General features: G+C 47.1%; 1 protein-coding gene across 20 annotated transcripts in view; it reads right to left on the reverse strand.

Moving 5' to 3' along the window:
• ERC2 (ELKS/RAB6-interacting/CAST family member 2) overlaps positions 1-11829 on the reverse strand; it is an 869527-nt gene extending 857698 nt beyond the window's left edge. For 10 of the 20 annotated variants that reach the window (XR_014781666.1, XR_014781667.1, XR_014781668.1 and 7 more), the window contains exon 1: positions 11663-11827. The gene's annotated coding sequence lies outside the window, so the exon portion shown is untranslated. Of the gene's footprint in view, positions 1-10544; positions 10648-11662 lie in introns of those variants that run through there. The other 10 variants (XM_084794838.1, XM_084794840.1, XM_084794837.1 and 7 more) reach the window with 7 other exon arrangements.
• Between the last annotated feature and the right edge of the window lie 4337 nt (positions 11830-16166).

The following is a 16166-nucleotide window of genomic DNA, read 5'->3' on the forward strand; positions in this document are numbered from 1 at the left end:
TTCTATAAAATAGTGGCAGACATTCATGAAACAGCCCAGTAGTTGTACAAATACTGTGGGTAACTCTCCTGGAATACAAGTGCTTTCGGCAGATAAAGCTGTGACACAACAGCTCAAAACATCAGTTCCTAAATGGAGGCACAGAAGTTCGGAGCAAAGTGTAATGTCAAAGGCAGGCGGTACACGTAGGACCTGGGGCAGTGCACTCACCTCTAACTCAGACCGACTAAACCATGTTCATTCACGAACTCTCTCACACCGCTCTCCAAGGCTATATGCAATAAATGACTCCTAGATTTCCCTCTCATTATTCTAATGGTCGGTTTGATTCTGTCCACTTACTACAAACACTGACCTTTGTGTCTTTAAAGCAAAAATCAACATTCTTATTCTCTACTTAAATCTCACTACTTAAATGGCACTTGATGATATTAATAAAGATTCTCAAAACACCGAAGTGGTGTAGAGCTCTCTGGTTGGGAACATCCCACCTGAAAAGGCAGTCCTTGAACATTAGCAAGGCTCCATAAAGTGTCTAGTCAATGAGGCCCCAGTGAGCAGTGCTAGGATTTCTAAGGCCATAGCCAACCTACCTCTAGCTCTCCACGTCATCCTGCTGGCCTCTCGCCCACTTTCAGGCTCTTTAACCCAAACCAAGCCCCAAATCACTCCCACAAGCACATGGTCCCAGGTTCAAGCCCTAGTAGAGAAAAATCAACATTCGGAGTCTCTGTGTCAATCTGAGATCCTTGAGAGTGAAGTTCCAGCTATAGCTTCTTCGTGGCTCACGGGGTCCTTGTCCCCAATCACTCTCCCAGGCCTCTCTGACCACACCCTCACCAAAACACTGGCTCCACAGGCACAGCTATGTCCACCTCACCAAGCCCCAAACCTGCCATTGTCTCATCTTTGGGCCTCGGCCCATACTATTCATCTGATATTTATACCACCAAAATCCAGAGTCCCTCTAGTGTCCCACTTGTCCTCCACGATACCTCGAGTGTCACCCTCCTCTTCAGGAACCTTCCTCCATGACCCTCTGAAGTCCTCTGTGGCAGGCTAGTTGCTCCCCGGAAGAGAACTCACCGCAATCGTCAACTCTCATCTCTCGGCTACCACTAGACACTCTAACCCTCAAGCCCCAAAATGACCTGCTCTGGTTACAGTGCTTCTCATGCCCAGGAGAGACCTGCCACGAGGCAATTACATAGACTTGTGGTGGCTATATAATGGTTTACTTCCTTATTAATAAAATATCATAAAAGCACACATGCTGCTTTTGCTCCCAAGGTTGACACTGCAGAAAAATGACAGTTAATTTATTAAGAGTCTGCATGCATGAACAAATATGTGTGATTGAGTATGTGTGTGTGTGTGTGTGTGTGTGTGTGTGTGTGTGTGTGTGTGTGTGTGTGTGTGTCTTACATGGTACACATGAAATAAGTTGGCCTAAGTGATGAGAAATAGAGACCCCAAATAAGGAGATTAGTGGCAGACACACCAAGGGAACTCACATGTCTCTGGACCCCAGGCCAGTGTTACATTTCTATAGCTAAAAGAACGCGCTCTGAAGTTATTCCAGGCGACTATTCATGTTGTGAATTAAAGGTGGGTCATCAGTGTATTTGAAGCCTGTATATAAAAATAATGGTTCTCTTTCATCCTTAACAAAAATGGCCAAGAATTCCCCTTGTGTGTCCGCCCCTGCCAACTGCTCCATGTCCCCAAGCGTGATGGGCAGCCACTGAAACCCAGTTGCCTTTGTGTCTACCCAGCATCAAATGGGACGTGTCCTCTCACACTAGAATGCAAAGCCATCACCCCATTCACTACCCAGCTTCCTGCTCCCCTAGAGAGAGGCACAGGAACAAGCAGGAGGATGTACCAGATTGGGAAAGAAAGAAGGGGTGGGAGCCTTACAGCCTGGGGGAGGTGGGCAGCAGAAAGCACACATCATCAGAAAAGATCAGAAAGCATCCCTGAGAGGCAAATGGAAAAAAGAGTTAACAGCTCTGCTCCAGGTGGATGCTGCCCCTTGCTCTTCAAGGTCATGACAGTTAGCTGCAACTGGCTGGCAGGAAGGTAACATGGCAAGTCTGCCTTCAACCAGGCAATGGACACCATCACAATGGGAGTGTGCCGTCTGCCAGGTCTACTAAGAAAATGACCAGCGGCCTCGGGGTCCAGCCCAACCCCGCACATCTTACAGAGATGTGCACCTATCTCTGCACCTCAGGAGAATGGGTCTCCACCCTCAGGGCTGTTTCAGGACGCCAAAGAACCTCCAAACAGTGCAGGGGCACAAAGGGTGAACTCCACCCTGAGCGATCCACCCCTTTACAGGGAAATTCACTGCACAAGAAGTAATAGCTGCAGAGCACAGCAAGGTTTAGTTTCTTATGAAACCCTGCTCTTTCTTGCTATAATTAGTCATGCCATTTTAGCAGAAAGGTCTCTCATAGTTTGCATAAAAAGATGAGCGTATTCTTACAGAACAGTCAAACTGCTCCATTCCCATTCAAACGCTTGTCTTCCAACCCACTAAGAAGTTGCCTTGAATTAATAGTTTGCTCCTCAAGCATTTGGGGGGAATGCACTTTGCTGCTGGTAGTTCATTCATACTCCAAACTGTGTAGGGGAAGGGGGGGAAGCGGGAAGTAAAGAAAAGAGGTAATCACACACACACACACGATTTCAATGAGGCCTAAAGAAATGGCTTACCAGTTAAAGTGCTTGTCACATAAGAGTGGAGACCCCAGAAGCCTACATAAATGCCCAGGGAGTCACAGCCACCTGCCTGTGATTCTGGCCTCAGAAGTCAGAGAAGGGGACGCTGAGAGGAAGGTGGCTAGCAAGATTAGCCATATCAGCCAGCTCTGGGGTTAACTGAGAAACCGTGCTTCCTTCAATAAGGTGAAAGAACATTGGAGAATGACTGCCAACATCAACCTCTGGCTTCCACATGCAAGCATACACGCATGCACCCACACAAACGTGTGCCTACATACATGCAAAAGCACGTGCACATGCATGTGCGCGCACACAGGAACAATGGGAAGGGCAGAGGTCAATGGACAAAGCTGCTGTTGTGAGGCACCTATGAGTACTGTCACCGTTTGCCTATCTCCAAGTGTCTCGGAGAGACAGCTTTTTAACCTACTTTCAGCAGCGGGGCTGTAATCTCATCATTGACTTCCAGGAAAAGAGGGATCAGTTCTTTCCTAAAAGCGCTGGCTGCCTTCCTCTCACTCATTCTCCCTTTTGCTCCCCCCGCCCGCCCCCCCTTTTAATATTGTTGAGTGCCCATGGGGTGCCAACAAGTAGAAAATTTCCTGGGCTCTGACCAAGATGAACCCTGCCTGGAAAAGGCAACACAAGTTCAAGAGCAGAGGAATCGAACTTGGAAGCAGCAGATCTCAGAGCTGCAAGGGGAGGAGGGATGTTCAAGGCACTAGGGTCACAGTCCTGGGAATCTGGCAGAGAAGTGCTGAGGGAATTCAACTTGGGAAGAAACTGAACCAGAGCAGGGCAAGGTGTCCAATTGCATCTCTGGTAGGCCAGTGAGGAAGTGGCTTGGGCTTCTCCCAGCTGGGCCAGAGTGAAGAGAAATCACACAACAAGCCTCAGACCTATCTCAGTGACAACCCAGCCCCTCCTGCTGTTTTGGCACTGATGCTGTAGCCCTTAGTAATTGCCTCTTTTGCAGTTGTAGGGACAGTCACTGCTCCTACTGTGTCCAGTAATACCTAAGCAGCCTCAAGGGCCAGGCGGATGTGGGTCCAAATCTGGTTGGTTGAGCTCTCCTCTTCCTTCAGTTCATCTAATAACCAGTTGCTGAAGATCTACTACGTGCAAACCTTCCCCTGCATCCTGAGGAATACAGCCAAAGGGCAAGTACTTCCTCCTTCATGTGGCTTCACAAATGCTTGGAGTCTCAGTCGCCTTAGCTATAAAATGGGAATGATGTACCTAACTCAATGGCAATATAGAAGGAGTAATAGAAAGCACTTAGCATGGGAAATGCTCAAAACACCGGAGCCGCTCACTAACCAGAACAAAGCCGCCCATGACTCACGACAGGGGCCACTATCTGTGGCTCACCTCTGTGCACCAGTGTCAACCACAAGGAAGATGTCCCACAGTTAATTCACAAGTCAATAAATACGTGCTTGGTTAATAGCAGCCATGGTGTGGTGACTGACAATGACTTTTTTTTTCTCCAGGCCACAGAGATTCTACTGCTTAGATCAGTGACAGGACACCCAACATCTTTTCTCTAAAGACAAGAGCCACATATAAGGATCTTCAGTCTTTTTCTAAACATGAAAACAAATGTTACTGATATAAGTATCCCAACTCAAATGATTTGTTTGTACAGAGACGCACACCGACAGCTCATGTGAAGGCATGCCCATTGCTTTCTGAGGTACCAAGTAAGGGAAAGTTGGCCAGTTATCAAGTTAATCCAGAGACAACCTAAAAAAGTAAGTTAAAGCTCCACAGACGAGCTAAGATATTATGAATGAGCAGGGCTGAGTTAAGACATGCTGCATAAATAACTAGTCACAAAATCTTAAACAGCCGAGGTTTGTTTCTCCTTTATAGTATACATCCAACCACAGGTGAGTAGAAACTTTGTTCATTTAGTGACTCCGGGGCCTCAGTTTCAAGGAAGCATTCTATGATCACACGCCACGGAAGGTAGCTCTGGATGGTCTCACACTGCACATGTGATGCTCTACCATAGAAGTGACACAAGTCAGGCCAGGTGGTGGTGGTGGTGGTGGTGGTGGTGGTGGCACACGCCTTTAATCCCAGCACTTGGGAGGAAGAAGCAGGTGGATCTTTATGAGCTCAAGGCCAGCCTGGTCTACACAGTAAGATCCAGGACAGCCAAGAGAAACCCTGTCTCAAAAAAAAAAAAAAAAAAAACCCACAAGTCACTTCTAAGGCATGCCTAGGAGAGACTAAGTGAGCATGGAAATATTAACAGTCTACACTACAGGTATCAAGACACAGGAAGCTTTCTAATATAGCATGTATTTATTAGAGAATACATAAATAAAACAACTGAACAGCCACAAGGAAGAGTGTACAGCCGTCATTTCGTGTCAGGGCCTTCACCGTAAAGACACCTCAGGCCACGTAAGCCTGAACACTTGAATTTTTTGAGAAACTTTTCTTTTTTTTCTATAAATTTCTCAGTGGGATCCAGCTAAGTTTTACTTAAAAGTTAAAAAGGAAAAAAAAAGCCATTATGGAACAAAAAAGCATTGTAACCACTAGCATAAAACAAATTTACAAAGGGAAGGACAGGCAGAGACTAAGACCTGAAAAGTCAACGCAGCCACGAAAGCTCTAGAACGTCTAAAGGTGACAGGCAGAAAGGAGTCTGCTGACAGGCTCTGAAGCACCACTACAGCCCCCTCTAACTTTGGTCTTCAGCACAATGAAGCCAGAACAAGACCGACATCACATCAGCCGAGGTCATCAAGGGCCCCGTAAGTGGTTCTGACAACGAGCAGAAACCTCCACCCTACAACCCTGACTAATGACTCACATTGCATTAGTAATTCTCTACATTACTCATCCCTTACTTCCTGCCTAATGTGAGGCCATCAATAGAAGTTAATGCTAACCTTCAGGGAGCTTTCGCTTTGTTCCCAGAAGATTACAGGCTAAAAGAAAACCAGGACTTACAGTCACGGAGTCGCACTCTTATCTCACCTCCCTGAGGACTGCACGATGCCCGGCTTCCCCCTCTGCCTTCATTCACACAAACACTGGAAGCCACACACCCAGCCCTTGATTCCCAAGCCCAGTCTCTAACCCACGGCATCAAACTCCACGCCTTCAGTGTGGAACGAAGCTGCCTACTCAAGCTTAGTTGAACGTACGTTTCCAATATTGCTTCTACCATGGTTCTTCCAGTTGTCCAGCCAAAGACAGGATGATCAAGCCTGAAAGCCAAAGTGATACTGTTCTGAATTCCAGTCCCTCTACTTACTAGTTCTCTGATCTTGGGCACGTTCTTTAACGTCTCAGAGCTTTAATGCTGCCACCTGCAAAATACGTACGATGATGTCTGCTTTGAGGAACTCTTAGGAAAATACACATCAAGGAGGATTATATTTGGCTGCAGTAACATCTTCATTCAATGAGAACTACAGGAGGCAGGTGGAGCAGCACTCAGCACTTGGGAGCTAGAGACAGGTTATCAAGAGTTCAAGGCCAGCCTGGACAACCTGAGCCCCTGCCTCAAAACAAAGCACAGGATTGAAAGACAGAGCCAGCTGGTATTACAGAGGAGAAAAGGCCAGCAAGGCTAAGGTCCTTCCGGGCTCTGTCATTACATATATTTCTTTGTTTTGCTGAGCTAAAACTTACACACAGGACTAACACACCTCAGCTCTGCTATGTTGAAAACATAGTCTTACCTTCATTGTCACAGTGAGTGCTGCCTATCCTGGCATTATGGCCATGTTCCCAACAGCAAGAATGAGATGTCACAAGTACCGGAGTGTACCAAGTGTGCCCTCTTTTTCTAAGCTTTCTGGAAAGCCCCCACCCAATAATTTCTACTTTCACCATAACCAGACCTCCATCTCACGCCTTCTCTATGGAGCAAGGGAGTCTGGGAGGGTGAAACAGGTATATTCTTATGTCAGAGTTGGGTTGCTCTACTTAAAAGGGTGGGTGAAGATGATGATTGGGTAGGCAACCAACCAGGCCTACTTTAATATTAAATTAGATGTTTTGTGGAGAGTTCTATGCATAGTGCCCAGCACATAGTTATTTGATAAAAGTCACGCTATAGGCAAATGTGCTGACATAGACCTATAATCCCCATATTTATGAAGCCAAAGAACTGGCAGGTTCCGGGCCAGCCTGGGCTACATGGTAAGGCTGTATCTCAAGACAGAAAAGGTTAGGCTATAAAAACTACTGCTAATATAGTTGTTGCTGCTGTTCACCTTACTTGCCTCCTGGCTAAATGGAATAACTTGGTTATAGTCACATCTGTCCCTCACATTCCTACGAAACTGTCTTAGCTCCTCTTCTGTTGTTGTGACAAAGCATCATGCGCAAGACAGCTTATGAAAGGAATCACGTAATCTGAAGGCTCATGGTTCTAGAGGGTTAGTGTCCATGACCATAATGCTAGGAAGCATGGCAGCAGGCAGCCAGGCATGGTGCTAGACTAAGAGGTTACATCCTAACCCACAGGTTGGAGGCACATAGCAAGTTAACTGGAAATGGTGTGGGGCTCAACATGGCCCCTTCAGCGACACACCTCTTCCAACAAGGCCACACCTCCTAATCCTTCCCAAGAAGTTTCACCAGCTGTGGACCAAGCATTTGAATATACAAGCCTATAGGGAGGAGATACTCATTCAAAACACTAAAAATAAATACTGTTCTTGCTGTTGCTCCAACTATCTCTCTGAAAATCTAAAAAAATAAAAATAAAAAAAATGGCGTTTTATCCAAGAATTCTGCCCCTCCCCCCACCTACTCCTAACAGAAAATTCCAAAATGCCAGATCTCCCACACTGGCCCACACCACTGCATTAACAATTATGTCACAGAGTGCTATCAGGTTCTAAAATAAACATTAAATAATTAAAGTTACACATGTACATACACCTGGTACGACCATCAGCCTTCTAGACTCAAATACTGTATATTCCAAAATGCAAAGTTTAAACAGTAAGTGTATGTGTAAGAGAGAGGAGGGGAGGATGGAGGCGGGGGAGGGGGGGAGGATGGAGGCGGGGAAGGGGGGAGGATGGAGGCGGGGAAGGGGGGAGGATGGAGGCGGGGGAGGGGGGGAGGATGGAGGCGGGGGAGGGGGGGAGGATGGAGGCGGGGGAGGGGGGGAGGATGGAGGCGGGGGAGGATGAGGAGGGGGTGTTGCCCATAGAGACGTTAAAGATTCCATTAGCCAAGCATGAAGAGAGGGGCTGGGGAGATGGCTCAATGGGTGAGAGCACATAAGCAGGAGGACCAGATTTCAGATGCCAGGCACCATGTAAAAGCTGGGAATGGCCATGGGCCTCTACCCCCAGCACACACTAGGGTGAGAGGAAACAGTGCAGAATCCCTCTCTCTAGGGAATAAGAGTATAGGACACCCAACATTCTCCTCTGGCCTCTGCATATGCACTCATGGGCACACATGAGTATGAACACACACACACACACACCAAAAGAAAAAGCATGAAAAGAAAAAAAATAGAGAAATAAGTAATCATTGTTGCAGGGCGTGGTGTTGCCTTTAATCCCAGCACTAGGAAGGGAGAGGCAGGTGGATCTCTGTGAATTTGGGCCAGCCTGGTCTACAAAGTGAGTCTAGGACAACTGGAAGTACACAGTGAGACCTTGTATGAAAACGAGAGAGAGAGAGAGAGAGAGAGAGAGAGAGAGAGAGAGAGAGAGGGTCATAACAAGAGCAGGCCACGGGTAGATGCCACCCGTTCAGCCTGGGCCCCAGAACACACATGGAACACACTAGAACTCACCCTACAGTTACAATCAGGATGCTCCCAGAAGCTGAGCCTGCACTCACCTGACGATTCATGAGTGTGGAGGATGAATGCCTGTTGCTATAGAAAAGGCGATTTTGTCACCCTGCCAGGGTAGAGCGATGTCATGCTATCATTTGGGATATGTGGGCATTTCTTATCTGTTCATTATTTTTGTCCCTTTTCTCCACTTAAAAAGAGAACAGACTGACTCGTTGGCTGCAATGGCTGAGTTCCACCTTGGATCCGACTGCTATAAACCAGCAAGACCCACATTATTATTATTAGTGCTTTTTGCTTTCTGTTTGTTCCACTATCTTATAAAATAAATAAACTTGAAATAAACTATCAAGGAACTATATAAATATTGCTGAAACTGAACTAGTAGCTGGCAAGAGGTACATGGTGTGATGGGCAGCGGGAACAAGCTGGCGGCTTTTGAAAGGCCAACAGATGTTCTAGGAAAAGAGGTGAAACAAAGACTGGGCAAAATCAGCCTAGCCAGAGGCATAGTTTCCCCCAAGGTGAATCCATGGACAGCACTCCTTACCTCACTCACCCTCCACAACACAGAGCATAAGTCTGTGGACTTTCACAGCATAATAATTTTTTTTTAAAGATTCATACTATTTTCAAAGAATAATTTAAAATGTAATCACTAGTGAACATGGACTTTCTTACAAGTGAGAGAAAAATGAAATTCTAATCCCTTAGGGTGCAGGAAACCAACTGACCGACGTTAAAAGCAGTTATTCAACTACAATGTGCTTAAGTTGGAAATTTGGGGTACCAAGAAAAATAAAAGAGCATAAGTTTTGTTTTCCCTTCTTTTAAATCATCATCAAGTTTAGAACTAATTAATCGTCCAAAAGTGCTCTACTAGAAACACACAGTACACAACGTTGGTAAGTTTGTCTTTTGGCAGAAGCAAGAGCCTTTGGATGACCAGGAAGCAAGCAGGCACACAAGGGTCTTTAGCATCCCAGTGGGCTCTACGAATGCTTGGGAGTCCATATTTCACACGGGACTTGTGCAGACCACACAATCAAACTCTTAATTCAAGGCCATGGCAAGGTCATGGGTTCTGGGTCAAACCTAAGTACTTACCATCATGGTGTTGAGTGTGGCAATGTACCTAGTTCCCTTCAGTCTCCACAGTTATAACTTAGAAATAGCAGCACCTACCTCATGTGTGCTCTGCTAAGTTTGGAACAAGGTAAGGTATGTGCACATAGCAGCAGCAGCAGCAGCAATGTTAACAGCGCGTCTGGACACACCTGGTTTCTCTGTCCTAACCAGTATGTTCCAGTTCACAATTTCCTCATACAGTGCTGACACCCACAGCACAACTCATAGCTTTCTAACGGATTCAAGGAGAAAGATGCTGAAAATCAGCTCTGCACTAGTACAAAGTTAAGAACTACTCCTTCAGCCCTGATTTACCCATGCAAGAAAGTCTCACAAGCCATACATACCCCCTTCCCCCAACACTGTCAAAGGCTTTTATTAGAGTTCAGAAGCAAGCTAGCAAGATGCCTCACGTGAGGAGGTAAAGTCCTCTACCCCAGCACTGCCTTCATCCTAAGCAACACCGCGCAAAGGAGAAGCAGGCAGCCTTCACCTCCATCAGTTGAGCTTAGGCAGTAAAATCGAAAAGAATCCTTTCTGTTTGTGTGAACACAAGCAAAGCACAGGTCCCTGCTTCAAAGACATCCCATAAACCCACCAAATCTGACTTAAGAGCCAAACTACATACTCAGAGACAGTGTGAGTTCACAAGGACAAGAGTGGAGTGACCATGGGAGACAGAGCGCCACACCCTTCTCTCAGCTCAACCATAAAAGCGTCTCTTATAAGGAAGACTGCAATTCTGGGGCAAAGTAAATCGTTCTAAGCAGTCACCCCAGCATTCCCTGCCGGCTCCGTTCTTTACACAGATGCATTTCGTGTCTAAGCCAACGACCTCGGCATGCACAGCTACTACAACTAGTGGCGGACAAGGGAGACAGGTGGAACATACTTGCTTCTAAGCCCATTTTTCGAGGAGTTTGCTTCCCGCGTCTCGGATTCTCACTGCTGGAGCTCCGACCTGGTGGAAACCAATGGTTAAGTAAAACCACTGATTTAAAGAGCCAACCAGGAAACTAACCACGGCAAGGGGGAGCAAGCCCTCCTCTCCCGACCATTGATTGGCTCTTGGGGTTCCACCGGTCCCATTCTACCCACGTAAGTGGCAGGTGTGCCTGTCAGTCACGGAGAAAGCTGGCAATTCACCGCTCCAGGAGTAAATTGTCTTTCATCCAGCAAATGCAGGTAGCCGCCTAAAATCGATCTTATCCTAACAGAGCGGACCCTCCCTCTGGCGAGGAGGAGAAAGACCCCTAACTACAAAATAAATTATGTAGGGCTGAAAAGCGGAGAGTTTACGGGTCCTATTTTATTATCACCAAAGGAGCCCTTATGCTTCGCTGTCCTAAAAAAATGATCTTTCAAAGCCTCGGACAGTAATAATAATAATTTTTTATTGTTATTACTTCCTTGTAAGTACCCCTTGCATAATTAGGAGATGGGAAAAGGTAGGAATGCTGTTTAATTTCACATCGTATTCTTTTTCATACACCATCTCCTAACCCTCCCCAGGAAATCATCTTCATTTTCTCAAGCATTTTTTTTTTCTTTTTTAACCTGTGTCCGTCCCCGCCATTCCCCCGGAGCCCACCCAGACAGCCAGGCTCACAACCCCCCAGGGCTGGGGTTCCTCTGTTTTCCACTTTATTCAGCTTGCTGTTCTGCGAGACCCCCACCCTCGCAACCACCCCACCCCTCCTGGCAAGAAGGCAGCCAGGCAAAAGGGGAGGGGGGTTTGTAGGAAAGACAGGCGAGGACAGTGAGGGTGGCTACCGGAGAGGGACTGCAGGAGGTGGCCCCGGGCTGGCGCCGGAGGAGCTGTGCACTTGTTCCAATCCGGGGGTTTAGACACCAAGGCAAATCCGCCCTTAGGCCGCCCCATCCCTTCCCCCGCCCGAGAGAGCCCCGAGGAGGAGGCTGCGTCTCCCCTCGGCACCCCCGATAACGCATTGCAGCTGCCCACGAGCGGCGGAGACCCGCACGAGGGAGCCGGGCCCGTCGGCGTCTCACCTTAGCGATGCTCGCCCTGGCGCGGTCCCACATGGATTTTTTTACAACCTCGCGTGGCCGCGGCTCTGGGCTGCCGGGAGGAGCGGGAGCGACCAGGAGCGCGAGACGGCGGAGCGCGGGCAGCGCGGGGAGGTGGCGGGGAGCGCGGCCAGCGCGGAGCGCCGGGGCCGGGCCGGGCGGGGCCGAGGGGGCGGCGCCCGCCGCAGTCCCGACACGCGCGCTCACGGCCGCTCGCCCAGGCCCTGACTCACATTCCCAGCATTCCCGAGGAGCCTGGAGGGGCCGCGGCTGGGGCCTGGGCACCTCCGCGGGGGGCAGCAGAGAGTCGAGCGCGCGCCCGCTCGGCAGCGCCTCCTGGCAGACTCCCGACCCCCCAGTTCTCCCCCAGAAGACCCTCCAAAAGCTGCTAGACACTTCTGGGGAACAAGAACAGCACTTGTCTTTTAAGTTAACCCATAGAATAGGGGTGGGGGTGCCAATTCCCTGGCACCATCCTATCGTTTGCAGGCCCTTAGAAGAAATGAGACACCTACTTTATTGCCGCCACCTGTCCCTCAAAGAAAAGCCAGACAGGTGAAATGGAGAACAATTAAGGGTCCGTTCACCGTATGTATTGGGTGTCTCATCTGATTCTCATTTAAGTTAGAAAGATGTGTTCTGAGTTCACGCAAGCGCACACCGTTTTAGGTAAAGCGCATGAGAAGGTGGGCAAGGTTTTCATTGGCAAAAGCTTCCACTCAACATGAAGCCTTGAACCCCTGCTGCTGCCACTCCGCATTAGGGAGGGAGCAAAGCAGTCAATTCCAGAGCAGCAGTGATTTCCTTTCCGTCCTGATCAGTCGGCTTCCAGCAACTTCAGTGTCCAGAGTCTGCAACTGGAAAGCTCCCACAAATAAAACGGACCAGCTCCAGCGGTGGGGTGAGCAGAGCGATGGAACATCAGCACAGTGACTGGGACGTTAACAGCTAAGAGAACAGGAAGAGGCCTTCCTTTAGCAGCCTAAATGCCTCTTCCTTTTATAGCCATGCCATTTAAGGTTTTCAGAGCCTCTGAGCTCTCACGTTCTTCCTTCCATCCCCAACAAATAGTGCTCATTCTCCTAACCCTGACACTTGAAGGACAAAATCAAACTGTATCTATTGTGTTGTGTTTCCACATAGGTCCTTGGCAGGCTGGCCTGATAAATGTGAGAGCCGTTTGAGATTCTTGAGATACCTCCTATCGGGTATATTTTTTTTAAATGTGACTGTCCTAGTTTTTGTCTCTGGTACTGGGATAAAACAAAACAATGACCAAAACCAATTTGGGAGAGGAAAAAAGGTTTACTTGACTTTTACTTGCACTGCACGATCTATTATCAAGCAAAGCCAGGGCAGGAGGGCAAGGCAGGAACCTGGAGGCAGGAACTGAGGTAGAGGCCGTGGAGGATCACTGCTTACTGGCTTGCTCCCCATGCCTTGCTCAGTTTTCTGTCTTATTCAATGAAGCCAGGACCATGAAGCCAGGGGTGGCACCAACTACAGTGGGCTGGGCCCTCCCACTTCAATCATCAATCAGGAAAAAGCTGCCGCACACAGGCCAGTCTGATGGAGGCTATTCTTCAGTGGAGGGTCTCTCTTCCCAGGTGATTCTAGTTCACATCAAGTTGACAGAACTAACCAGCACAGTGACCGTGTGCTTTAAGTGTGTGTGTGTGTGTGTGTGTGTGTGTGTGTGTGTGTGTGTATGCATGTGTGTAGATGTCTGCATGTATGGGCATGCATGTGTGAGTATGTGTGTGAGGGAGTGTGTGTGTATGTGTGTGCATGTGTGTGAGGGTGCATATGTGTGTGTGCACATGCATATTATGTGTGGGTACTTACACTTTCTCAGTCACTCTCACAAAGACTTTAAAATGGTTGTTATCTTTCAGGAAAGCCAGGTGACATATCCAAGATGGCATTGTTGTAGATTTGTTAAAATTCAGTGTTCAGCGTTCACTACTGATGGCATTCATTCTCTATTCCTCTGACCTGTGAGTTCTTTTTTTAAATATATTTTATTAATTTATTCATATTATATCTCAATTGTTATCCTTTCCCTTGTATCCTCCCATTCCTCCCTCCCTCCCTCCCATTTTCCTCTTACTCCCCTCCCCTATGACTGTGACTGAGGGGGACCTCCTCTCCCTGTATATGCTCATAGGGTATCAAGTCTCTTCTTGGTAGCCTGCTATCCTTCCTCTGAGTGCCACCAGGCCTCCCCATCCAGGGGACTTTGACCTGTGAGTTCTAAATGAGATTCCTTGAGTGTGCAAAAGATACTGTATGTATTACATGTATGTAGGTCCAAGAATATTTTTCCCACACATGCATGCAAAAAGACTCATAGTTTTCAATATATTTCTTTCAAAGTAGGTCCTTGACTCAGAAAAAAAATTTTTTTAGTGGTCGTTTTATGTAGAAAACAAAGGACTGGAAATTTTAGCATTCTGAGGCACAGATCATCTTCAGCATCTCTGGAACTTAGTTTACCACCTGAGCTAAAGGAACTCAAGATCTCATCCAGATAATGTGTGTGTGCAAATGTACAGACACACTCGACATGCCAAGTGCTAACAAGTAACCATTCTGAGGTCTTACCCAACTGGGCAGAAAGTAAGAACACAGACACAGCTCTCACCTCAAAGACAATAATTATCAGTTTATGCTGAAGCCAAATAAGAGGTGGCCATGGCCCAGAAACCCAAATTTAGGTTATCTCAGACTCCATGTTCCAATGTGATAACACTCTAATAAAGATTTTATGGTCCCAGGACAACAACAGCAACACCGTTGTAAGTCAAAACACTCTTCAAAAGCAGGGGAGGAAACCGCAGGTGGGAAGTTCACAGCCATGCAGGGAAATCTCTGCTGAAGGTCTCAATGTTCTTTGATGGCATTCTTAGCTTTTGGATTTGTGTGAGCTGGGACTTTGTACACAATAGTCACAGGATGTGAGGTCACACACAGAGGTGATCAGTAAGTGATTGTTTAGGATGCTAAGGTAATGTGGCTCCAGATCTACAGCATTTCAACTCTGCATAGTCACTGAAACTCTAATCAGTCAGTTAGCCCAGTAGAATGTTGAACAGTGTACCTTTTTTTTGTAGAAGCTTCAGTTCCCCATCTGTTGCCTCTTGCCCCACAGTCTTGTTTTCTTTTCTTGGTTTCTATCTTCCTTGTAGCCAGTCCTCCAGCAAGCCAGAGAGAGCACCATTTCATGGCAGGTTTTTCTTCTCACAATTTATACATTCATTTAACAAAAATTTCTTAGTGTCTACTCTTCGCCTGGGGGTTCAGAACCTCTCCCCTCAAACACTAGACATTTTAATAAGGGCAACTGATAATAAATAAATAAATAACAGGCAACTCCAACCACCTAAGAAGGGAAAAAGTACTGGGAACTGTGGGAGCAAATAGGAAAGGCTGCCAACCATGATTTTTTTTTTTAAAAAAAAGGATCAGTAAAAGGATCCCAAGACAAAGCTTGCCATAGCTCACAGTGCCACCCTGCCCTGTGTGGCAGGCGTGGACCAGCACCACACATAAAGTTGTGAACCTAACCATGATGGGGTCTGTGATGACTCCTGCCCTGAATGGACCGTGACAGGCTCTCTTCAGTACTTGAAACTGAACTTCAAATGAGCCCACCAGGTAGCATTGAATGGTAAGCTCTGGACCATGGTGTACAAAAGTGTTAGTCATGCCTGTGATCCCAACACTTTGGAGGTAGAAGCAGGAGTATCGGGAGTTCAAGGCCAGCCTAGGCTACATGAGATCCTGTTTCCAAAACAACGACGACAATGACAACAACAACAACAACAACACCGCCCACCATAATGGCAAAGTCACTAGGAGAAAAATTCAAAAACGCTTGCCCCAGGAAGCTGGCACACAGAGCAGAAAACAGCCAAATACACAGAAACAAGACTCCTTAAGACAAAGGGCTTGGTTATGCAGCAGCTCACTAGATATTCCCAGTGTCTCAAACTTATGGTGCTTTAAATATAGTTCAAGGTTTTTGTGTATCAATCCTCTTCTCTCCCAAGGTTATCCATCAAGTTACTGACCTCATCATTTGTCCTGTCACACAAGCCCAACCCTAAGCACGTCACTACGCCTCTTCTTGTTTATCCCACAAGTCCATACCGTCAGCCATTTCTGTCAGCTCAGCCTTGGCCTGAGCCAGGCCACCTCAGTTTCTGAAACAGAAGAGAAAGTATGTGCCCCAACAGAAAAGCTTCAATGTTGTAAAGTTCTAAAAATATACCTGTAGCCAAGCGTGATGATGCATGCCTATAACCCTAATGCTTAGGAGAAAAGATCAGGAGTTTAAGGTTATACTCAGCCATATAGTGAGTTTGAGACCAGCCTGAGCTGTCTCAAGCAAGTATATATATATAAAGTGCCATATTACCCAGACAGTTATTTTATTGTCATCAACCCTCGTAAACCTGCCAGTGTGGATATGATGGTCAGTGAC

This window comes from Acomys minous (genome assembly GCF_964271855.1).
Source record: "Acomys minous genome assembly, chromosome: 9".
NCBI lineage: Eukaryota > Metazoa > Chordata > Mammalia > Rodentia > Muridae > Acomys > Acomys minous.